The 26500-nt window shown below is 36.9% G+C and overlaps 1 protein-coding gene across 1 annotated transcript in view; it reads left to right on the top strand.

Moving 5' to 3' along the window:
• LOC144970637 (uncharacterized) overlaps positions 1–26500 on the top strand; it is a 362629-nt gene that overhangs the window by 298188 nt on the left and 37941 nt on the right.

Genomic DNA, 26500 nt, shown 5'->3' with positions numbered 1-26500 from the left:
TTACATAATAAACCACTGTTATTATCTATCGTCCTTTTAAATCTTCCTTTGTGCCTGCCACAATGGCCCCGGTTACAGAGGCAGCCGAGCGGTTCAGGGCTCCTTTGTCAATCTGTTTTATGTCATATCTTGTTTTGTGTCGTTATGCAACAATTGGGGTTGGTGTTGTACTATTCCTTTTTTTTTTTAAATCACAAACACACATATATACAAGCATACACACATATATACGTTGAGATATACACAAACCTGACACACACTCAATTGCATACACATACATACACACATACAAATAATATTATAACTATAAAACAGCCCCCCTATTGCAGTGTAATTCATAGAATAGTAAATTTCTATTCATTGCGTGTAAAAGGAAATATTATTAGATTAAATTGGTTAACCTCATAACCTATGCGTTTTGCCATGCTCCCTGATTTGTTCCTTGCAATAAAACGTATACTCATACTTGTAACAAATAAATTCAGTTTGAAAGCAGCTGTTCTTTTCCGACATAATAATACCTTTTGAGGCCGTATTTCACATTATAATATCAACCCGATTTCAATGATTTTGGTTCATATCGACGTAAAATCAGTCTGAACCGACGTGTGACATATTACACATTTCGTTTTACATCCTAGTTAAAACACCTGCATTTTGGGATGTGTATTGTTCATTTTAAAAAAATAAAAGATTGGTTTATTTTTCTTGATTTTATTTTGTTCGTTTAACAAAAAACAAAAAACAAAAGTAAGAAATAAAATAATGTTTACAGGTTCTATTTCAATAGAATAGTCAATAAACTTCAAAATCGGTGTCGTTATCAGCAGCTGCAATCTTCGTGTTCCTGCATGGTCAGAGCCCCAAGTCTAGGGCACACAATGCAGTAGCGGACAGGGTTGATTGCATTTCTTATCAGATCGTGCACTTTTATTAGGACGTTTGTCGTGAAATAATAACAAGTTAATATGCCTTTTTGTTGTCCGGTGTCTCTTGTAATAAAAATAATTATCTCTTTATCAGATGTTTGATTCGAGGTATGATTCTTCAATTCTCTAAAAAATCTTCCTTCAACATAGAAGGGTCGACATGGCTGCGAATCATAATTCTCGAAATACATTGCGGAAGAACAACCATTCATCCTCTTGTTTTTCTATGAAAAGATTGCTGCTATTTTTTTCTCATAAACATTTCTTTAAGCAAGATTTGATAGATACTTAGTCTGTGAAAATCAACAATCTGATCAAATTATATGAATAGTAAAATTATTTTATTGCTAGTCTCAAAGCATCGAGCACTGCTACACTTGATCAATGCTACTTGGCTTTGAGCCGAATAAATAAGATTAATCGTTTAATTAATTTTAATTATGATGAAGTAGAAAGTAGATAAAACTGCAAATGTATTAGGACACTTTTAGAAAGGGTAGGGTCCTCTTAATCTATCCATTTTTTTCCTCTCCTGTTATCTATCCACTTTATGGTGTTTTTTATGTGTTTTTTGTGTGTTTTTTTTGTCCCTCTATTCCAAGCAACATTATGTTTTGGTTCCTTTTTTTTTCCGTTTGACTAATTCAGTCAAAATTAGCAAAGTCTTTGAACGTCCATGACTAATATTATCTATATACAATGGAGAAGTATAATAATAATAATAATAATAATAATAATAATAATAATAATAATAATAATAATAATAATAATAATAATAATAATAATAATAATAAATGCAGTCACGTCAATTCAAACAACAAAACTAACCTTGTCGAAAGCCAAGACTTGTTGCACACCCCCGCATACACCGCGCACTCAATCGGGTTTACTATGTAATCTAATGTAGACACACAATACATGCATGGCTGGCTGGGCCTGAGATCCACTTAGTGCCACTCTCGGACATCGGTCAAGGGGGATTTCACAATTAGCCAAAACAATGACCGACGGACAAGTAGTCACCAACTCGTCGCCGACAACTTTGGTTTGATATCAACTCTAACATTCTCGGAAAGACAGCTGTATCGTGGAAGTTATTTCCCTGTAAAAATCACTACCGTTTTTTAAAGAATAGAGGCCGGTTTGTTCTCTCCATGTTTCCAAAATGTCACTTTAAAGTCTTAAGACACACCCGCTCCAACCATACACAAATCTGGCCTGTCAGTGACCAGCCACTCCTTATGATATTCGGACATCAACAATAATAATCACCAACCCAATCTCCAAACCCGTCATGGAGAGTAATTGAATAATTGTATCACGGTGCTGATCAATGTTGTGTAAATGCAATTTATGCGTCTGCGATCAAAACATCTTAATACCGCTGATTGCATCGCAGTGTCCAGTCTTGATTTATCGTTGTAAGAGATGTAGAGGGGCAGGGGCAGGCCTATTAATCGGTGTAAATCTTTCAAATTTGCTTGCGATACCTGCGTCACACACGATTACTCAGAATGAGTCGTTTTCTAATGAGCCACTGCTTTATTTTTGTTTATTTTTTTAACCAATAATTATCCTTATCTCATTCTCAAAATTTTTAAGATGACATGCCCGTAAAATCATACTATACATTTGTAAGCATACTATTCTCGGCGAATAGTTGCCTTTGTGCCATTCAAGAACATAAAAAGTGGAACTTTAATATAGAGCAATATCCACTAAACGTGCTCAAAGCGATTTACAAAAAGGCCCCTGACCAACAGCAACACGGAGCATAAAGAACGAGACATGACGCATGTTAGGCGATAATACAATTATTTTTTTTCCGACAGAGACAACACTGTTAACCACCAGGTACTCATTTTACACCTGAGTACCTACGGTGAGAGAATATGAGTAAAGAGTCTTTTCCAAGGACTCAACTATGCACCGAGCAAGGCTCGGATCCAGGACCTTACGATCCGAAAGCGAGTGTCATACCACAAGACCACATATCCGCACATAATGTTATACTTTGTGTCCCGTAGACATCCATCCTTCTCAGACCCGTAGCAGTTTGGCTGTAAATATATCGAGGGGTGCCTGCGCAAAAGCCGTAACGATGGTTTCGTTGATTTTTCAGGAGAGCAAATCAAAACTTTGCGGATGGAATTTATATAGTTAACAAAAGACTATCGTGATGATTTTTATACCAATACAACCGTGATTATATAGTCTGCTTGATTGTCAGGACCCCGGTCACTTTTAGATTGTCATTTTTAATAAAACGACGCATTTTACGTAGCTATTTTCATTACGGCTTTTGTGCCGGGACATTTTTTGAAAAATGCCACAGTATCGCTCTGCCCGTTTACTGTATATCATGTTACTTGCATAGTGCATGCCGCCTATCCCGTTCTCAGGTGGAGGTTTGGCAGCCCAAAAGCCGTAACCGGGAATAAGACAGAGCTGTCAAGAGAAATTACCCTGAACACATTCTGCTCAAAAGCTGTAACTAGTGATACGGTGCAATAAAAACCACAGCTAAGCGTAATTCTGGCCTGCCATAACACAGTAACTTGCGATACGGTGTTTGGGCAGGAGTGAATGACTGATGTACTTTGTTTAAAAATACGAAATGACACCGTAACACTGAGAAAATAAAGAAAATAACAGAGCTCTAAACACATTTTTGACTTAAAAAATTATAGTAAATATTCATTCTGATGCAAATAATCGTAATTCGTCCATAGAGGGACTCAACAACTCCCTCTCTCTCTCTCTCTCTCTCTCTCTCTCTCTCTCTCTCTCTCTCTCTCTCTCTCTATCTATCTCTCTCTCCATTTGTCTCCTCTCTCACTAACTCTCTCTCTCTTTATCTTTCTCCTCTCCCACTTACAACCTCTCTCTCTCTCTCTCTCTCTCTCTCTCTCTCTCTCTCTTTCTTTCTTTCTCCTTATTCACTAACTCTCTCTCTTTCTCATCTCTCACTCCCTATCTCTGTCTCCTCTCTCACTAACAGACCCTCTCTCTCTCTCACTCTCTCTCTCTCTCTCTTTCTCTCTCTCTCTCTTTCTCTCTCTCTCTCTCTCTCTCTCTTTCTCCTCTTCCACAAACAATCTCTCTTTCTCTCTTTCTCCTCTCTCACTGACTCTCTCTTTCTCTTCTCTCATTAACTCTCTCTCTTTCTTTCTTTCTTCTCTCTCACGAACTCTCTCTCTCTCTCTCTCTCTCTCCAAAGTCTCTTTCTCTCTCTCTCTCTCTCTCTCTCTTTCTCCTCTCTCACTGACTCTCTCTCTCTCTCTTTTTCTTTCTTTCTTTCTTCTCTCTCACGATCTCTCTCTCTCTCCTTATCACAAATTCTCTCTCTCTTTCTCCTCTCTCACTAACTCCCTCTCTCTGTTTCCTCCCTCACTCTCTCCTCTCTTTCTCGTCTCTCTCTCTCTCTCTCTCTCTCTCTCTCTCTCTCCTTATCACAAACTCCTTCTCTCTTTCTCCTCTCTTACTAACTCCCTCTATCTGTTTCCTCCCTCACTCTCTCCTCTCTTTCTCGTCTCGTCTCTCTCTCTCTCTCTCTCTCTCTCTCTCTCTCTCTCTCTCTCTCTCTCTCTCTCTGAAAAATGGCAAAACTGCAGGCATTAATGAGTTATAACACGACATGATTACTAACTTTGAACCAGAAGCACTAAACTGGCTGGCAAATACTATGACAGACATCATGGACAAGGGCACATATCCACAAATTTGGAAACATGCCAAAGTAATAGCCATATTAAATCCAGACAAACCAATGTCTGAACCATCCAGCTACAGACCAATATCTTTACTTTGTTGCTTATACAAGCTCCTGGAAAGAATTGTACTAGAGTGAATCAACCCATTTGTAAATCCCTGCATACCACCAGAACAAGCGGGCTTTAGACTACAAAGAATCAGACGTGAACAGGTCCTTGCACTGACCTCATACATTGAAGCAGGCTTTGAGGGAGAAAAAAGCCCAGAAAACTGGTGCAGTCCTAATAGACTTATAACTGCAGCCCACGAATCTGTTTGGATAGGCGGACGATGTTAAAACTTTCAAAAATGATTCCCTGTTGAAAGACGCTTAAACTGCTGTCTACCATGACTGGACAAGACAATGTCATGTCATATTGGGGGAAACAAAAGCAAAATATCAAAAATTAAAAACAGGGGACCACAAGGTTCAGTTTTAACACAACTTTCTTCAATATTTATATCTCTGACATGCCAAACTTCCAAGTACTCAAACTTGGATGCCTTGACGACTGGGCCTTAGCCTATCAATCGAAAAACTGTAAAGAGATTGAAGAAGTTTAACTCAAAGACACCTCCCGCCTGAAACAATACTTGGATAGGTGGTACCTAAAACTGAACACCACCAAATCAGTATCCACAATCTTCCACTTGAATAATCGAGAAGCAACAAAGGAATTGAAAATCATAGTTGGTAACTCAATACTACCTTCAAACCCCAATCCTAAATACCTAACATTTGACAGACAGCTGATTACCGAAAACATTGAGGGAACTGCAAAGAGAATCGCAAGAAGAAACAGCCTGCTGAGAAAACTCACAACTGCCACCTGGGGAGCCTCACCACAGGTACTGAGAATGTCTGCTTTGGCACTGTGCTACTATGTGTGAGAATGCCTTTTGGATGAGGAGCCCACATGTAAGCCGCATTGACATCCGATGAAGAGAATCAATGAGAATAATAACAGGATGTCTCAAGTCAACTCCAACTCAGTGGCTCCCAACACTGAGTGGCATTGCATCGCCAAGTCTTAGACAAGACGTTAATCAAAGGATATATGCAAGAATTGATGAAGCCACGAATAACACTCCTATACAAATAATCATAAAGGGAGCACCTTCAACAACAACCACTCAAATCAAGAAGACCTTTCCACTTAACAAAAATGGTAGACTTCAGAGTGAAAGAGAACTGGAGAGAAATGTGGAACAGGGAAACGCCAAAAGGAGGATACATCATAAAAGATCCCATCAAAAGAATGTCTGCATTCCAAAATGCCAGGAAATACTGGGTTTTCTCAAATCGCCTTAACAGGACATGGCAGAACTGCATCAAATATGTGCAGATGGAAAAGTGGCAACAGTGATGCCTGTGAAAGTGCCGGGCAGCTCCAGAGACCAGCAATCACAGCGTCCTCCACTGTCCAGTAACGAGAACTGTAGGTGGCTATGAAAAAGTTCTTAGGGCGGAGGAAGACTTCCCAAGATGGGTTGAGGAAATGAATTTGGAGTTGCAGCCATACGCTACCACTATCCTCTCTCTCTCTCTCTCTCTCTCTCTCTCTCTCTCTCTCTCTCTCTCTCTCTCTCTCTCTCTCTTTTGCTCCTCTCTTACTAACTCTCTCTCCCCTCGCTAACCAAATATCTCTCTCCCTTCCTCCTCTCTCAACCAACTCTCTCTCTCTCTCTCTCTCTCTCTCTCTCTCTCTCTTTCTCTCTTCTCTCTCACTAACTCTTTATCTCTCACTCTAGCGTTCTCCTCTCTCACTAAATCTCTCTCACTCTTTCCTTTTCTCTCTCTCTCTTTTTCTCCTTTCTAACTCTCTCTCTCTCTCTCTCTCTCTCTCTGCCTCCTCTCTCTCTCTCTCTCTCTCTCTCTCTCTCTTTCCCTATGATGAGATCTATGCATACGAGGTGAAAATTACATTTCAGAGCAATGATCAGGATTGCTTTCCTTAATCATCAAAACGCAGATTCAATCAAGTAATAGTTAGACTTATCAAGTTCATTGGTGGCCAAAGGAAAATAAAACGTCTCATAATCCAGAGCTTGACCCATCCCTTACGTTGTGATGTCTTATCCTGTAATTGATACTGGCAGGTAGGGAATTTCAAGACTTGGATTAAGTGTTACCCAATTGTCTTTCACCATCAATCTTGAACGTTAAAAGTCGAATTTTACAAGATTGTAACACAATATTGCATCAATGTCATTGTAGAATCTCATACAATGTCACATTACGGTCTTTCAGTTGATCTAACTCTCATTTCCAACCCCATCTTTTTCACTGCTCTAAGACCGTAAATTCAGTCAAGGCCATTGAGCTCGCCATTGTAACCACGGTGGCATAATTCTATGCCTGCCCGAACGCCTTATTGCTAGATACGGTTTTTGGGCAGTCAACTTTACCTTTGCATTTCCACCTTTTCGTCAGGCGGTAAAACGGTAGTTACTGTTAAGGCTTTTGGGCAGTGGCTGATAGGCACTGTTTAAAGAATCTTATAGCCGTATTTCAAGCTACGGCTTTTGGGCAGTCACATTATTTGTCTAAAAACGTTACGGTGTTCGGGTTTTAATTAATAAAAATTAATTAATTAATATTTTTGCATATTTTTTTTTTGTAGAAATAAACCTTACTCCAAACCAAGTTGATTTATGTAAAAAACAAAAAATTGAAATTTTTGACGTTACGGCCTTTGCGCAGGCACCCCTCGATATAAAAAGAGAAGAAGAGGGAGACAGAGGATGGATTACATTGACAATCTTAACGGATGAATTGGTGGAGGAGGAACAGGAATCATCGAGCTATTGAGAAGATCTGAGGACAGATGTGGTTGGAGGGACATGATCGCCGATGTCTGCAACAGGCCTGGCACTTGATGATGATGATTTAAGACATGCTCTGAATCCTCTTGAAAATGATAGAACGTATCTCAGTTACTCGACTTTATGTTCCTTTTTTTTATGACGAGTTTTGTGGCCAAAATTTTTGAAACGTGTTTTTCAGAGTACGCCAGGGCAGTATAGATAGAATGAAGTTGACGTCACTCGAGTCTTTGTTGAGTAATTCTCACTAAACTGTATTATCCACACTATAAACGTTTAAGGTTACACAGAGCTTTGTATGTTGGTCTGTTATACTTCCGGATGGCAATGTTGTGAGCTTCTTAGCCAAGCGCATACTGTCTTTAGACGCATTTCTGTGTTGAATAAGGCCTGGCTCTCAACATTTATTTTAAGAAAACTTTCTCTTTGACCAAAATGGAAAAAAAAGTGTGCGTTTGGAGGGGGGGGGGGGGGGGGGACTGAGGACAAGCTCGGGGTTACAATCAAAACAAACCCACCTGGGAGAAAGTAGTCGAAAGACAGGTCTAATTGTCTGCCCGCCATTCATTGTTAACAACCAGCCCCTTTTGTATACTGTATTATATAGAGACGAATGCTGTTGTGTTCTAGCCAAAAACAGTTTTCTACATTTTGGCCACAAAATTTTGGCTTCAAATATTGCCAAAATTATGTCGTCAATGTGAAGATTTTGAGAAGTGATATCGATGTTAGACTGTTTGACCAGTTAGAGTCTTTTAAATCTTTTTTTTTTTTTGTTTTTTTTTTTTTTTTTTTTGAAGCAAATGTTTTCTTGACATTTTTTTCTTCTTCCTAAAACGGTAGAGTGGACCTGAGGATAGTTGGTTGGGTTGTAGACGTTGTTGCCTTTGTCACAGTCGCTTGACCGAGAAAACAACAATGAGCAAATACCCAGATAGGAGTTGTTGTGGTATAGTGGATGAATGTTGTGATGGCTGTAGAATGTATGGATGAAGACAGTTCGTGTGTTTTGTTGTTGTAAAAAGGTGATCCATGAATAGACATGTCTCTAGAGATTTTTTTTTTTGCTTCAAAAATAGCGACGAAGATAACAGTTTTTAAGAAAATAACTTGCGGAATGCGGTTAAGTAAAATTCTCACCAGTTCTGCCCGCCAAAATGCGTGTAACTAACACATAAAATGGTGTATCGTTTGTTGTTTATAAACCCTCTTACCTTCTTATGTTTTTTTTTTTTTTTTTTGGTTTCTTTTTTTTTTTTTTTCTCAATCTCTTCACTCAGTTCGAAGTTATTTTAAGGCATTACAAAGAAGAAGCGTATACTGTAGGCAAGAGTTAAGTGCAGGCATTAGATTCTATAAAGTCAATGTCCACTAAATGTAGTCAAGGCTGTTTGAAAAGGAGTTTTAAGCAATATATTGTAAACGACGTGCACATATTTTCAGGTCTGATAACTGGACGCAATTATGGGCTCGTTTTGTACGTAGTAATTGTACCTAATGGAGAATATCTTGCGCTGGTTTGAGAGTGTTTCCATTCCAACAATGAGACCATCTGGGTTATCAGACCTGCAAGTAAGTGCACGTCGATTGTACCCCTAAAACAGAGGATGGTACGGGGTCATCGAGTCTAAATGCGGGTTCCCTCCGCAAGGAAAGCAGTTTATATTAGTTATTAACCAAAAAAAAAAAAAAAAAAAAAAAAAAAAAAAAAAAAAAAGCACAGACAACACTGCACGTCTTTTCTGTATGGATCATTGGATTGGTGGGCGGTGACTTATTAAAGGAACTTAATATCCATTACAGCTGATTCCGTGGCACGATTCCCCCTCTGCATGGGGTCGCTTGTTTTTGTTGATGTTTCGAATAACCAGTAAGGAAGGAAGAACTAAGTCAGAGATCAGGGCAGACCCGAATCGGAGGTCTTTAACTTTTGTTACTCTCCCATTGCCTTCTTGACTGACTTCTTGCTGGGCCAATCCAGTCAGCTGATTGGTTAATTGGAGACTTTTGTGACGCCATGATATTTCGTGTTGTTGTCCGTATTCCTTGAAATGAACCTGCAGGGTTGCCACAACATTTTTGCAAAAAATGCCAAATTTGTCACTGAAACATGATATGTATTTGGTGTGGGTGCAATAACAAGTTTACTTAAGCAATATTTATTTATGATAAACGCTAACTTTGTAAGTATCCACATTTCATTATAAGAATCTATTCGCCATGCGTCTTGCTTGAGGAAAAGTCAATGAAATGTTCATATTAGCTAATTGATAATTTGTCAAGAATAATAAATATGTAAATAAAGCAAACTGAATTTTCAGAAAATTGTTGGACAAGCGAAATGTCAAATCGATCTTAAAATTTAGTACCACGCGGACTACTAGTATGCCTGTTTGTTTGTCTGCTGTTGTGTTTTTATTTTTTTGGTTTTAGCTCGTTTGTTTGATTGTTTGTTTTTGTTTTTTTTTTGTTTGTTTGTTTTTTCTTTGTATGTTTGTTTTGTTTTTGTTTTTTGTTCTTTTTTTTTTTCCAACTTGGCATTAAAATACTAAATTGGGAACAAAGGTATTGAGCAAATTTGTCGTTTTGATAAGGAATGAGATTAACTCACGATCTGTCATAGACGCAGGGGATGTTTTCATTGCGTACTGCGTGGTGTACTACGGTGCCAACTGGTGCTCTAACGTGGGTGACTTCCGCCGGTGATTGAGTGACCGATTTCCTGTGGTGTCATAATAATATGAGTGTCCGCATGGTTCATTTGGTCAGTCAATGAGAAAATTGTCTTACGACGTAATAATAATATGTATCTACCTTGTTTATCGTACTGTGCTTTGCGTTCTCTCTCTCTCTCTCTCTCTCTCTCTCTCTCTCTCTCTCTCTCTCTCTCTCTCTCTCTGTCTCTCTCTCTCTCTCTCTCTCTCTCTATTTTACTCTTTCTAGATTTGTGTGTACTATCGCTTGGACACGATCATATATTTCCGTAAGTGATATGAAGGTTTTTTAATTGTTCTTTCAATATTCAATTTTCTTTAATATTGTCACCAGAGAAAATATGACTCGTACTCTCGAAATGGTATTATGCCGAGGTAAAAAAAATATGCCAGAAAGGGATTTGAAAATCAAATTGACCAGAAAATTGAAATGTTAATTATTGTCAGTTTAAGAATTGTCTTCGATAAAACATCAAATCTTCCTCATATTTGTTTGTTTTGTTTTGTTTTTTACTATAAATGCATTTGTTTAACATCTAACCCACCCTCAGATAAAACCGTTTAGAGGGGATAGGTCATATAAATCTATGAGAAAATGATAACAACTTTTTCATGCTATTTTAACCCTTATGCGTGTGCAAATTTCCAAACTGAAATCAGCAAAATTGGATTAACTCTATACCTGCTGTGACCGCACACTGCGGGGGTTGTTGTTTTCTCGCGTCATCTACGCGGTGGCGGTAAATGTTGGTATTGGTTTACACAACTTTCGCAATGTTGGCGACAGATTTATAATTAATTTCTTTGGTATGGGGGAAGTTTAGTTGTGGTGGTGGTGGTAGTTGAGGAGGGAGGGGAGGGGGGTGGTGGGGGGTTGAGGGGCGCATATCTAATGCATTTTGTTATAATAACATTTATTATGGGTCATCAAATTCTTCCGAAATTCTAGGGGTGAATTCGGACATGGTTTTTTTAAAATTATTTTGTACACGGGATTTGGTTTTGTGCAATACGTCTTTTTAAAAATTATTTTTTTTTTTTAAATCTTTCGTGCGATGAGTAGCTGTTTACCGCAATATCTTTGTCACAACATCATCATTACTACAAACAGTAACAACTATGACATTGAGAATTTATTGACAATAACAGCAACAACGATAACAACAACAACAGTTCATTGATAGCAGCAAAAACAACAACAACAATAACAAAATCAACAACAGCAACAAAAATAACTAGTATTTAAATATAAAGAATATTTGTATTCATTAAAAAAATAGAAAGTACAATTAATTTTAACGCATTTTATTGAAAATATCCAATAAAATATAATGTTATTAATGTAATCATAATGTATAGCATAGATAAATGTTAATATATATATATATATATATATATATATATATATATATATATATATATATATATATATATATAGATGGTCTATTTTTATTTCACGGATAGTTGAGAGATTTAAGTAACAACTCGACACCGCCATATTTGTGTATAGATTTCCGATCAGCGTTCTTCAGATGTTGAATTTTTTTTTTAAATCCTTCGTTTCATTATCAAATGTATAAAATATAGAAGTCTTTATCTAGGTTGTTTTTGTTTTGTTATTGTTTTTTTTGTTTTTAAATCTAAATCAATTTTTAAATGATAATTTAATATCTTAATCATTTCACAGTTTCAATTGCTGTCAATAAATTAAAATATGTCTTTGCAATTTATTATGCCTTTTTGATTATACAGTATAATATATGTTTCCTAACATTTAAAGGTCATTTAGCATTTTGCAAGTCACTCCATTTCATGTGTAAAAGGAGTACCTGGCAATTAACAGCGTCATGTCTCGTCCTACATGTTAAGTGTTGCTGTTGGTCTGGGACCCCTTGTAAAACATTTTGAGACTTCGAGTGGACATTGCACTATATAAAAACACTGTTTTGTTTGTTTGTTTGTTTGTTTGTTTATTTTATTTTTTTTTTTGTTTTTTTTTTTTTTTGGTTTGTTTGGGGTTTTTTTTAAGGGTAATGTTAATTGATTGGTACTTGAAATGAAAATTCACGCTGGCCAATTTTTTAAATTAAAAGTTTGTTATGTGAATTGTGAATGTAAAAGCAATGCAACGCTGCAATGCAAGGCAACCACAACATGCTTCAGGTTTCACATTCTTTACGCCTCTGGCAACAGAGTCTAATTTCTGAAAGCAGAAAATTATACGTATTATCTATTTATACAATTTAAAAAAATTATAGATAGCCTAGAATTGAATGTTTTTGCATGAAAAGAAATCCTCTTAATAATATCTCATTTGAATTTGAATGGCGGATAGGTGAATAGATAGCCGCGTGGATTTTGATTACATGCTATGACGCATTCACAGTCAAGTTTTCTTAAGCATTATGTCCCAGATTTATACGTTGTCTGTCTGAATATTTAATTACCTCCCCTTGCTAGTGTCATTAACCGTTTTAAATACCAGGCGGATCGATTTTTCAATGTTTTGCCAATTTCTGATTTATATTATAAGCTGATTTTTGTTTGCTGTTTGTTTGGTTGTTTTTGTTTTGATTTTGTGTTTTTGTTTTTTGGTTCTGTTTTAATTTGCAATTTAAAAAAAAAATTTTGGTGATGTTTTATTCTTTTGTGTTGCGTTGTTTTTTGTTTTGTTTTTTTTGCTTGTTTTTTTTTTGTTTTGTTGGGTTTTTTTGTTTGTTTTGTTTTGTTTTTTAAAAATTTGATAATTTTTTGAATTCTGAAAGATAAAAGTATTATTGTTATTATTATTATTATTATTATTATTATTATTATTATTATTATTATTATTATTATTATTATTATTATTACTATTGTTATTGTTATTATTATTATTATTATTATCATTATTATTATTATTATTATTATTATTAGTATTATTTATTATTAGTTTTTAAAAATGACGCATAACAAGCGACTTACTTGTATTGCATGAAATGAACTTTTTTGCTCCCATGTGAACTGTGTGGCGAATAAATAAAATAATAATTAACAAGTGATATGGCCTATATAAATGTGCGCGCCCGTTCGTATATATGTGTATAGATAGAATAAAGTTGACGTCACTCGGGTCTTTGTTATTGTTTTGCCATCCACGTTTATGTGTAATTCTCCCTAAGTTGTATTAACCAAACTATAAACGTTCAAGGTTACACATAGTTTTGTGAGTTGGTCCGTTATACTTCATTCAGGATGGCAATGTTGTGAGCTTCTTAGCCAAGCGCACAGCATCAATAATTGGTGTGTGTGTGTGTGTGTGTGTGTGTGTGTGTGTGTGTGTTTATTTATTTATTGGAGAGTGACGAATTGAGATGAGTCAACAAGAGACTATGTCACTAAACTACTCCGACGCCTGCGGGAAAATAGTCAAGAAAAGATTTAAAACGTAACCTGTCTCCCTTAATCCCGACGATCAGCCTTAACGTCGGATTAGCGAGATTAAAGCCTAGAATAAAACAATGGAATACCTCAAGGTTGATTAATTTAGCCAGACAGGTATCGGCCCTTGCGTACAGCATGCTAGCACTCCGGGCGGAGCATTGGGTACTCCAAGAGTCGCCAAAATTCCGTTGCGTTTATCCAGATAGAATGCGCGTGTGTGGTAATGAACGCACTTGTGGAATTTGTTCATTTCTGGACAGCCTTGCTCCAGGCACATTCACATTGATTGGCCTTAACATTCAATACTGTATGCAGATTTATCTGTAGTGGTCGTTTAGCCATTTAGTTAATCAATGAAAACTGTGTCAAGTTCATTAGGGTTAGTAACCGTTATGGAGTCGATAAGAAAAAGGTTTTATTTTTTTATTTAAAAAAAAAAAGAAGCAAATTCTTACTTTAGCAGGCCAGGCGTTGATTCATTAACCACAACTCCCCTTCACCTCCCCCCCCCCCTTTCTCAATACTCCCAATTATGACATTTTGGAACCAGATAACAATTCCATTTATACAGTATGTAGTGTCTGTAAGGCACACAACAAAAAATGAGCTCAATATCTAGAGCAATATCCACTAAACCTGCTCAAAGCGCTTTACAAAGGGCGCTTAATGGATTTACTTTCTTGAACCATTGTTACCTGAGTCGAGCGAGGTAATAATTAATCTTGTAAACGTGCCTTACTTACCAACACAACACCGTGATTATGTTTTCCGATTATTCTCACCCATTCTCATTCATTTAGGTCAAACCAACACTCAAGATTGCTTGACTTTGCTCAAAGTCGAGATAAATGTACCATACTCGGTCAACGATGCCGCGCACCTCTTGAATTGTTAGTCTCAGGGACTTTCGGCCCCTCAGTAGATCCTGAGCATAACTCGTAATTTGAACACAGGTTGTCGAAATAAATACACAGACATTACTGTAAAGTGTGACAATGCAATGCGTCTCAATACTGTGTCAAAATATTGTGCGGCTATGTGGTCTAGTGGTATGACACTCGCTTTCGGATCGGGAGGTCCTGGGTTCGAGCCTCGCGCTCGGCGCATAGTTGAGTCCTTGGAAAAGGCTCTTTACTCACATTCTCTCACCGTACTCAGGTGTAAAATGAGTTCCTGGCTGTTAACAGCGTTGTCTTTGTCCGAAAAAAATGTAGTATCGCCTAACAGGCGTTATGTCCCTTCCTACATGTTAAATGTTGCTGTTGACCAGGGACCCCTTGTGAAGCGCTTTGAGCACGTTTAGTGGATATTGCGCTATATAAAAAGCTCAAAAATAAGTAAATTCCCTCAAACTGTGGGAGGGCCGACTGATTCGGTTGTTTGGCATGTTTTTTAGGGTGGCTATGCCTGCACCCCCTGACACTATTACGTATAAATACAGTTACAGATCGCTATCGATACTTAGCCTTAATTTCTCCACCAAACACCGAGAACCAAGCAATCACCAAGAGTCCGAAACTACAAATACTGATTCTTATCAGTAACGATTAAGTACTACAAATCTTATGTCTCTGGTGGTCAAAATACGTACACACACATACACATGCACACACACAGACACACACACTCACACAATCATACACATGCACACACACACACACACACACATATATATATATATATATATATATATATATATATATATATATATATATATATACAACGACACACTAATACACAGAAATACAAAAGCCTCGAGGTATTTCCTAACACTCAAATATTCACACACATAATCTCACATACATACACACACACATATATACACATACAGACACACTAATACACAAAAGCCTAGAGGGCATTTCCTCACATACACATACGTATAATCAAACACACACACACACACACACACACACACACACACACACAAAAGACATACATTTACAAACATACATAAACATGAAAGCTTTAATAGAATTTCCTAATACACATAACTCACACGCACACACACACGCACTCACACACACACACATGCCTAGTTTTTGACAGAAATCAATTGATGACAATTGAGATACAAGTGGATTTGTCACTGAGGTCACCCCAAGCCAAAACTGACCAAAATGACCACCATAAGGCCAATACTGACCATAGGACCCAAGCAGAGACCGACGCCATAGTCTCAAATCACATGACGTCATTGACTTCACAAACTACCGTATGTGACTTTTGGTAACTTTAGATAGAACCATAGAGAATACCTAGTCTGTGGATAGAACGAAGATTCCGTCACCCGGGTCTTTGTTATTGATTTTTGCCATCCACGTTTATGAGTTATTCTCACTAAACTTTATCAACCAGACTATAAACGTTTAAGGTTACACATAGTTTTGTGTGTTGGTCCGTTATACTTCTGGATGGCTATGTTGTGAGTTTCTTAGCCAAGCGCATACTATCTCTCTTACTTCAGATATCGATCGATGGAAATGACTCTCACCTTATTTAACAATCTCAAGCCTGACGCTTCTTTCGAAGTCCCAGGTTTGAAGTTTTTGGGTTTGTTTGTTTTTTTGGACTAGTTCAAGGTCATTTTAATCGATTGAAGAAAGAGTCAGGATTGAGTTGTTGTTTTTTCGACACAAGTTGAAGGTCATTTTAAACTGTCGTTATTTGAAGTAAAAGTTTTCTGGTCAAAATGCGGCCATGTGGTCTTGTGGTATGACACTCGCTTTGGGATCGGATGGTCCTGGGTTCGAGTCTCGCTTGGCGCATAGTTGAGTCCTTGGAAAAGGCTCTTTACTTACATTCTCTCACCCTACTCAGGTGTAAATTGAGTACCTGGCCATCAACAGCGTTGTCTCTGTCCGAAAAAAATGTAATATCGCCTAACAGGTGGCATGTCTCGTCCTACATATTAAGTATTGCTCTTGGCCAGGGACACCTTGTAAAGCGCTCTGAGCACGTTTAGTGGATATTGCGCTATATAAAAGCTCCATTTTTTATTTATTTATTTTTTTAATGAAAATTTTTTTTAAAAGTTATTTTGTCTGCCTTCGGTAGATTGCTCTGAGGGTCTTTCCATTGTATGTAGATCCTTATCAATCAGTAGATCTGTACTAGTTGTAAAGTCAGAGGACCACAGCAGAGCTATTGTATAATGTATAACATTGTTGTAATTGCTACAAAACCCGGATTAAACCTTTAATTCTCTCTGTGTTAACTGGGAAGGGACCCCTTGTAAAGCGCTTTGATCGAGCGAAATGCACTTATTTCCAGGTCTGATAATCCAATTCACCATTGGGGTCATTGATGTAATGGAAAGCTAAAAAAAACTGACACCAAAATTAAATTTTGTCCTACTACAACAATCTTAAACTAGCCATATAATCGGGTTCGGATGCCACACCTTCAATATATGTACACGTCGGTTTTGAGCAATGTTTAGGGGATATTACCCTCTCTATGCCGGAGTTTATCCCGGTTTCTATAGTGTGAAACGAACAATAGTAATTTACTTGCTATCGTTTGGATATGATTCTAGTACTTTCCGCCAAATCTAACAGACACATCTTCCCATTCATTGCTGAGTGGACAGGCGGGACAGAAAAAAAAATCTCGATCTTGGTCCCTGTGCGTGTGAAGCGAGTAGTAGTCGTAGTAGTAGTCATAGTAGTAGTAGTAGTAGTAGTAGTAGTAGTAGTAGTAGTAGTAGTAGTAGTAGTAGTAGTAGTAGTAGTGGTAGTAGTAGTAGTAGTAGTAGTAGTAGCAGTAGTAGTAGCAACAGCTTAAGTCGTCATAATAGTTGTCATTGCTGTAGTTAAGGCTCTAATTGTCATAATAATTGTAGTGGTTGCTTCTGTGTTGGTTGTGGTGGTTGTTGCGTTGTTTGTGTTAACGGTAGTTGGTTGTAACGGTGATTCAGCCAAGGTGATTTGTTTGCTGTAGGCGGCGATTGTTTCTTTTCTTTGCTATGACGTCACCCACCCCATTTTTAAATATATTTTTTTACCTATACCCAACTGTCAGACAGAACTGTTACGAGATACCTCCAGGTCCCTTTCCAATCAAAACATGAGGGGGGAACGTCGTAGAATGAAGAGGTGGAAAGTTGAGAGTCGGAGTTGTAAGAAATCGAGAGGACAGCAGCAGGTGAAGATTGGCGCAATCTTGAATGACCTCACTCGGGTCAACAACAGAGAAAGAAGTGGGTGGCGGTGAGGCGGCAGTTTGCAAGGTGGACACACACTGCCAAAGTGATTATGATATTATAGGTTACAAACACACAGATTGATCCACACACATAAACACACACGCAAGGACACCAGAGGTTAAGAGAGAGAGAGAGAGAGAGAGAGAGAGAGAGAGAGAGAGAGAGAGAGAGAGAGAGAGAGAGAGAGAGAGAGAGAGATTTGAAAGTTGTCCGCGCTGCTGATTCGCTCGCTGATTCTGACTGATGACTGACTGTCCGCTGGCCACCTCTCGTACTCTCCTTTCCTTTCTCTCTCTCTCTCTCTCACACACACACACTCGCTGCCCCCACACACAAACACGTCCACACACCTGTGTTGTGTTGAAATCACTGAAAATAGTGACATCGTCATAACGGTCAGAAACCTGGTGTTTGATTAGTCTTCGTTTTCATTCCGTCTCTGTTTTGGATCCAGAGCGGTCAAGAATTAACTGGACTCGAGAAATTCTATATATGGACATTACATTATATTTCATTTGATTTCTGAACATTGGATATTATAATAAACATTTTCAGTACTGGAATATCGAAATCGCTAAACTTCTTGGAGAATCGGTTTAGAACATCGATTTTGTATAGTGCCATAATTTTCACTTTTTACATGGAGTAAAAGTTGTCAACACTACAAGATCCTTACTGTGACAAGTTGAGAACACGTTTCGCGTTTTTATTCACATTCTGTACCAAGTTTTAAAAAAATAAATAAAAGATTATTTATATATCGCTCAATAGAGTAAATAAAAAGTCTTCATTCCGTGCAATATCAGAGCTTCGATAATTGAATTTCTGTTCTGTTTCTGGGATTATTCTTGTGATTTATTCAAACTATTGAATTCTTTGACGATTTTTATGACGAAGAGATTATGAATATTTTCTGTCTTCCTCTATGTTTGAAATGGTGAGTAGTCTGTAGTTGTAGATCGTTGAGTAGGTATTATCGAGGGGTGTGTGTTTGTGTGTGTGTGTGGGGGGGGGGGGTGTAAAAAAATGAATTTCACGTCTTTGTTATTGTTTTTAGACCGATGGCTGGTTGATAAATTCTCACTAAAAACCCTCTAGTAAACGTTAAAGGTTTTTACACATGCTTTTGTGCGTTGGTAATGACTGAACTGATTAGTATTTTACTTAAACACATACCGTCAATTAAACCAGACTCAAAGGTAAATTGCTTTTGGTTTCAAGTTTTGGTCTTATTTGATCTAGGCCTCTTTCTTTAGCCTTGCCCCCCCCCCCCCTTTTTTTTTTTTTTCTCTCTTTTGCTTTTCTTTCGTGCTTGCTTTCGCTCATTCTGGGGGTCCCGATAGCTCAGTTGGTAGAGCACTCGATCCCGGGTGCAGTCTATATATTTTATTCTGCCACCCCCCCCCCCCAATGTCCACCCAGCAGTGAATGGGTAGCTGAGTCTGTTAGATTTGGCGGAAAGCACTTTGCAATAGACTAGCGTCCTGTCAAATGGGCAGCAAGCAATTGCTATTGTCCGTTTCACGCTATAGAAACCGGGATAAAACTCCGACTCCATGGGCCTATTGGCTCTGAAAGACTACATCACTCATTCTACTTTTTAATTGCCACGGGCATGGATTTGATTCTAAAGCCCGTTAGACATCTGCAAACAAAACAAAACACTAAAAACAATTGGTAGCAAAACCAATCGCGTGTGGATTTAAAAGGTTACACGTTGAAGGTTCTTTCGATACACCTCCATGTTTGACTAAAGACTGCCCTTCTCCACGTCAGTAATACATATGTAATCTGCCTTGTGTTGAAGACAAAGTTGTTCAACTAAATTAGTTGTTAAACTAAAGCTGCTGAGAATCGGTGACTATTTACTCTGCTTGTCCTAGCGACTGGTTTTAAGTCCATCCCCCAAGTATTTCAAAATGCCATGACCTAGGAAACAAGACTGTGTCAAATAAGAACAAAGTAAAAAGAACAAAACATGTGGCAAATTAACAAAATTGCAAAATGTGTCGATTTATTTTTGTAGAGTAGTCTTTTTGTTCCACTCTGCTCGTTGAATTTCAATTAGGTTTTATTGCTACACCCAGCACGTGGAATTTCAATGGGACAGCTAAGCAAGCAAGAATGTCTACAGTTGGTTTAAGTAAATATTAAATATCCAATTTTGAATTTAAGATTTTAAAAACCTTATGTTTAAGACGTGCGTTTGTGTGTGTGTGTGTTTGTGTGTTTATGTATGTGTGTGATGCGTGTGTGTGTGTGTGTGTTTAACTCAATGGGAGCGGTGTGAGAGTCAGCATTATTCTTCATGATGATTATGTTTGAAGTCGTACATCCAGGAACGAAATTCTTTGTTACGTTTATATTAATTCTTTTGTATCGTTAATGCGTCATTAGTAAGGGACCCATTGTCCTCCATTTTGTACGGCTAGCTCTGGAATTTTTTAATGATCTTCTTCTTCTTCTTCTTCTTCTTCTTCTTCTTCTTCTTCTTCTTCTTCTTCTTCTTCTTCTTCTTCTTCTTCTTTTTCTTCGTCTTCTTCTTCTCCTTCATCATCATCATTATCTTACAAACCGACTGATTCAGTGAAACACAACATTACTGTCGTTTTATGTCTATTTCTTTCAATTAAAAAGTCTTCACAAACAATATTATTTCTCCAATGCTTTTCATTTGAAATTCGTTCTTTTTAAGACTGCAAAATTTATTATGCCAATAATGTATCGTGGAAATTAACATAGATCAAGACGACTCGTTTGAGCCATTAACTATCAAGATCTGGCAACAGAATGGAAGGCGATGCCTAACATCAAATGACCGATCATTATGCCCTAGAAGATTTTATAAATAATCATTGGATTCAAAAGTTGATAACTTTATACCATTAATTTAAGGAAGGTTTGCAAATTACTTGTATAACAATCGGTTTTTTTTTTTTTAAATTTATGATTTTTAGATTTGCCAGTAATTCTGTGCTCTTTGGTCAAAATTTACTATAGGCTGTACGGAACAATTTCGGCCCCCAACCCCAACCCTGTGTTTTTGTTGTTTTTTTTTGTTTTGTTTTTTTTTTTTTTTTTTTTTTGTCTTTAAAGATTAGGTTCTTGTCGAATCGGGGAAGGAGAGATTAGGCCTATCTGATGTCATTTTGTATCATGCAAACACTTTGTCATGAAGGCACAGGGCGAATCCGCTGATGAACAGACGAACATACAGAGGAGTACAAACAGTACGACGGTAGTCAGATGAAATTAGATTTGTTTTAAATACGCTTTTATTTTGTTATTGGGGTTTTTGTTTGTTTGCTTGTTTTGTTTGCTCTACTTTTTTTTTTTTTTTTTGTTTGTTATTTGTTTCATATTCCATATCCGTGACAAAAATCTGTCTTCAACCAATCACAGCGCTTCAAACCACCACGCCCTCCGTCCAGTATAATAATACATATCTCTGCCCGGCACCTTCCGCTATTCCTCATTTGCATATTCTAATTGCTATTCTCCCCCAGCCCACGCGCCAGTCATATTTTCGTGACTTGTCAAAATGTAGAGTGTCATTTTTAAAGTCTTTCAAAAGTTGTAAAACAGTAAAATTTAATTCTTCCTCCCGCTTCAGTTTTATGCTCAATGTCACTTTAAGTGTCATTACCAACTGAATCCCGTAAATTAAAAAAAAAATGGTTTTAAAATAAAAACATGAAGTGGCACGTTGAATGTTATGTCATTATGCTCAAATCTCCTTCCGGGATAAATGTTTAAAAAGTATATCAAGAAGTTCTTTAAGTTTTGTTTTGGTGTTAACGTAACGGACATAATTTTTTTTTTTAATTTGGTAGTTTGTTTGATCTAGCGGGAAAGACGTTGTGAATGGCTAGTGTCATGTCAAACGGGTAACGAGCAATTGCTATAGTTTGTCTATCGATAATATTAAAACCATCTCCATCTAGAATTCTTAATAGACTAGCATCATGTGTTTAATAAATGCGGGTTACGGGAATAAAACGATATATCATACTCCATTGTATTAAGGTCAATATCCCCACAACTGGCTACGTGCAGTGATAAACTAAACTGTTTTCAAAGAGGCCATGAGACGACAGATATAATGTCTTGAAGGGTGAAATCCGATACCGGAATGATTCAGGGTTACAGTGTCAGTATGGAATCCACTTGAAATGTGACGTCATGAATCTGTAATGAATTCCAACAGTTTGGGGTTGGCTGAATTATAATACACATTATACGAAATGCCTGCTGAGGTATTGTACTAGAGCTATATGTTAAGTTACACGTAGAACACGATAGAGACGATAAATAATTATTTAAGATTATAAACACTTATATTGCGCATTTCCTTGGATTCATCATCCACAATTCGCTATAGAACAGGTTACATGAAACCAAATTTATACAAGTCACTTGTTGGTCGGTTCCTCTTACAACATCTTTCTCTGCATTTAGCTGTGTCGTCATTCATACCTGAGTCAAGGGGGACCCTTTTATGTGCGTAAAGCGCTTTACCCAAAAACAATGAGACTTTTGCAATCACTATTCACTATTATTGCCCATCTGGTCACTAGTAACACTCAACATCGCTTGACGTTTATCATAAGACGAGACGCCTTAGCGCGATGCAGGTTGATATTTTGTCTGCCTTTGTCAAGCACAGTTTCACACACACTTTTAATAAGATTTTTGTCTCTCTAACTAAACAACTTTCCACCCCACGGTCACTCCAGGCTAAACTGTACACAATGGCCCGCTGGTCAGAAGATCGTGACGCTCAACATCGCTTAACGTTTACCATAAGAAGAGACACTGTAGCGCGATGCAGGTTGATATTTTGTCTGCTTTTTTCTGGCACTGAATCATACACACCCTACAATATTTATTTTATTTTTTTTTTTTTTGGTCTCTTTGAGTAACCAAGTCCCCACCCCACGGTCACTCCAGGCTAGACTGTACTCGATGGCCCGCCGCTGGTCAGCAGATCGTGACATTTGTATCAATGTCAAGCTACAGTGACCATGACCATTTTTATGATTAATGACACGCAGTACAGACGTACAAGGGCGAAATATTTCGTCTGTTTAGGTACAAACTAATTATCTAGTCCTTATAAATCCTTCATGCAAATTATTTATTTCATTTTGGTTACAGAATTTCAATGACTTAAACTCCCGTTTTATATGCTTTCGTCCCCTCAAATAGTTTGCGATAAATCCCTTGAGATAGTATGGGATGTGCATGCTTAGATCGAACTAACTGCACTTTTTGTCGTGAATATAACAGAATTCACACCTTTTATAAAGAACTATTACCACACAATCTTTGGTCTGTTATTATTTTTGATGATGATGTTGATGATGATGATGATGATGATTACGATACTATTAATAATAATAATAATAATAATAATAATAATAATAATAATAATAATAATAATAATAATAATAATAATAATAATAATGATACTAATAATAATGATAATGGCGACGATAATGATAAAAATTATAATATTAACAAAATACGACGAAACTGATACAGCTTCTTTGGTAATATGTAATACTTTACGACAACTTATAAACAAAGTCAGAGATTTAAGCAAATAAGATACAATCAAATTTTTAAAAGGATTAGAAATCGTTTTGTTTTTTTCACAATGACTCCCATTAGACTTCGATTTGCTTCGATAGAATAGCTTAAAGGTAGACCAACGTAAGTAAAATAGCCTTATAATAGTTAATAGGAAGATCGTGATTCAATTCAATGGCACTCTTATGTGCTTTGTTGTACTGTAAAGTGTTTATATAGCGCTATTGTTACCTTTTACTTCTGCTAAATGATTATTATGTTGAACTCTATAAGATGATACATATGTATGGATGGATGAATGTATGTATGTATGTATGTATGTATGTATGTATGGATGGATGGATGGATGGATGGATGGATGGATGGATGGATGGATGGATGGATGGATGGATGGATGGATGGATGATTGTGTGTGTGTGTGTGTGTGTGTGTACATATATATATATATATATATATATATATATATATATATATATATAATAAGGGGGGGGGGGGTGTCTGTACGTGACGGTATTATATCGGTTTGAACTAAGTAAAAGAAAAGTATGTCATAACAGTGAAATTAACCGGATATGTGAGATTTCAGTTTTCTTCACTTTAATAAAACATGTCCACTGTTTTCAATAAGGCATAGAATGAAACCAAATGACATATTTTTAGCTATAGAATCGATTTCTATCATCGAAATCACCCCGTCGTAATACTCTTTGGAGAATTTGAGTCACGTATGTATATTATTATGTACAGAATAAAAGCAGATAACACCGAGTTCAATGAACCGGAAGATGATGAAAAAGGATTGAATCTTCTTCTTATCCCCCCTGGACAAAATCCTGACCTATATGTGTTATTGTGACATTCAAGTGGTGTTTTTATTGTGCTGTAGACAACCTGATAGTTCTATAGAATTCCGGTGTCAGAAAAAGGTGACCGTATTTTCTGATTATCAAAAGATATGATCATGTACTTTGTCGAAACTAGACAATAATTTAAAAAAAATAGTAGCGTCACATATTCAGAATATTTTTTGATCACCTTCCAAATTCCTACCTATCCTCTCCCGTCTCGTCACCACAATATTTAAAACGTGTCATTTTGTTCCCCTCTGTTTTGTTTGGGGGGGGGGACGTGTACTTATTTGCAGGTCTCATAACTTAATTTGTTATAGTCTCATTGTTGTAATGGAAATACTTAATCTCAAACCAGCGGGGGAAAAAATAGATATTCTACATCGACTTCGCAATACCCGAATTTAATTGGTCTATAAGAAAGATGACAGATTTGTGAGCCGGGAATCTGTGGTAAGACAATGATCTGATTAGGTGTGTATGATTCAGTGCCAGACAAAGCCGAAAAAAAATACAAGAAAAAAAATCACCCCTCCCCCCCCCCCCAAAAAAAAAAAAATAATAAATAGATAAATAAATAAATAAATAAATAAATAAATAAATAAATAAATAAATAAATAATTTATAATAATAATAATAATAATAATAATAATAATAATAATAATAATAATAATAATAATAATAATAATAATAATAATAATAATAATAATAATAATAATTATAATAATAATAAAAATGGGGGGGGGCGCGAAGTGGCCGAGTGGTTAAGGCATTGCACTGTGATCCGGATGACCCGGGTTCGAGCACCGCTTCAGGCACTTTCGTTTTTTTCCTTGAGCAAGATTATTAACCCCCCATTTGCTCACTTGGACGACATGGGTGATTCCTGTTGACATCAGACCTCTTGTTTGATGAGTTATCTATATTCCTTCGTGGAATGCCTAGGCGACAATATCTTATGATATCGTGGCGCAAAAGGCATAATAATTTCTTTTTTTAAATGATGATAATAATAATGATAATAATAATAATAATAATAATAATAATAATAATAATAATAATAATAATAATAATAATAATAATAATAATAATAATAATAATAGTAATAGTAATAATAATGATGATGATGATGATGATGATGATGATGATGATGATGATGATGATAAAATATGATGATGATAATAATAAAAATAAACTCTTCTTGAGCGCACGATATCCTCAACCATGAGGCTGTTGGAACTTTACGTCAACACAAAACAATATAGATCTAGAAAGTACATGACATTAAAAAATAAATGTTTGTTTTTTTCCCGCCTGCCTTGACAGGGATTCGATTCGATCTGTGTAGCATACACAACCTTAACAGATCTTTATCTCTATGAGAGAGATGCACACCATGTCGTGTGATTTCAACACAGCATAAACGGAGACCGGATCGTTGTGCTTTTTATGCTTTCTTGGTAAGAAATTGGTTTAGTATGTAATGATTATAATCAGAAATCAAGATTTACAAGAAATGGAAGTCTAGACCTTAAAATGTTAAATAAAAATAAATAAATAAATAAATACACAGATGAAAAGAACACAGTAGACGGTTTCATCTTGCCCGGGGTTAGATTAAATTGAGCTTTTATATAGCGCAATATTCACTTATGTGCTCAAAGCGCTTTACAAAGGGTCGCTGACCAACAGCAACACGTAACATGTAGAACGAGACATGACGCCTGTCAGGCGTTATTATAATGGGTTTTTTTCCGGACAGAGACAGTGCTGTTAACGACCAGGTACTCATTTTACACCGTTCAAACCGTGACTGTTGTGATAGGAATGTAGATTTATTCTCGATACATGATATAATAAGAAATAACCGTTTTATCGCCTTAATTCATGACATGATAAAAATATTATTATGACCTCCTCCTTATGACCTCCTCCCCCCTTTCCCCACAATACCTATCGAATTTAACAGACACCCTTCTCTTTTATGACGTTAATAATTATAGGTAACTCTGGCTATATTAAATTCTGTTGTATTCCGATACTCTCCCTTTGTACCAAGACAACATGGCGGTTGTTGTTCTCACTTTTCAATAGTGCCGCGCTGAGGACCGGACCGAGGACCGGTCCCACGGTCTTTTAGCTGTGAACCGTGGTCCAGTCCCAAAGAGGAAGACCGCCGGCGGTCCTCACTTCTTATCACCTTTCAACGGT

This window comes from Berghia stephanieae, chromosome 4, assembly GCF_034508935.2.
Source record: "Berghia stephanieae isolate SIO BIC M18660-M18661 chromosome 4, UCSD_Bste_1.3, whole genome shotgun sequence".
NCBI classification, from domain to species: Eukaryota; Metazoa; Mollusca; class Gastropoda; order Nudibranchia; family Aeolidiidae; genus Berghia; species Berghia stephanieae.
This window is presented reverse-complemented; position numbering and strand designations above follow the sequence as displayed.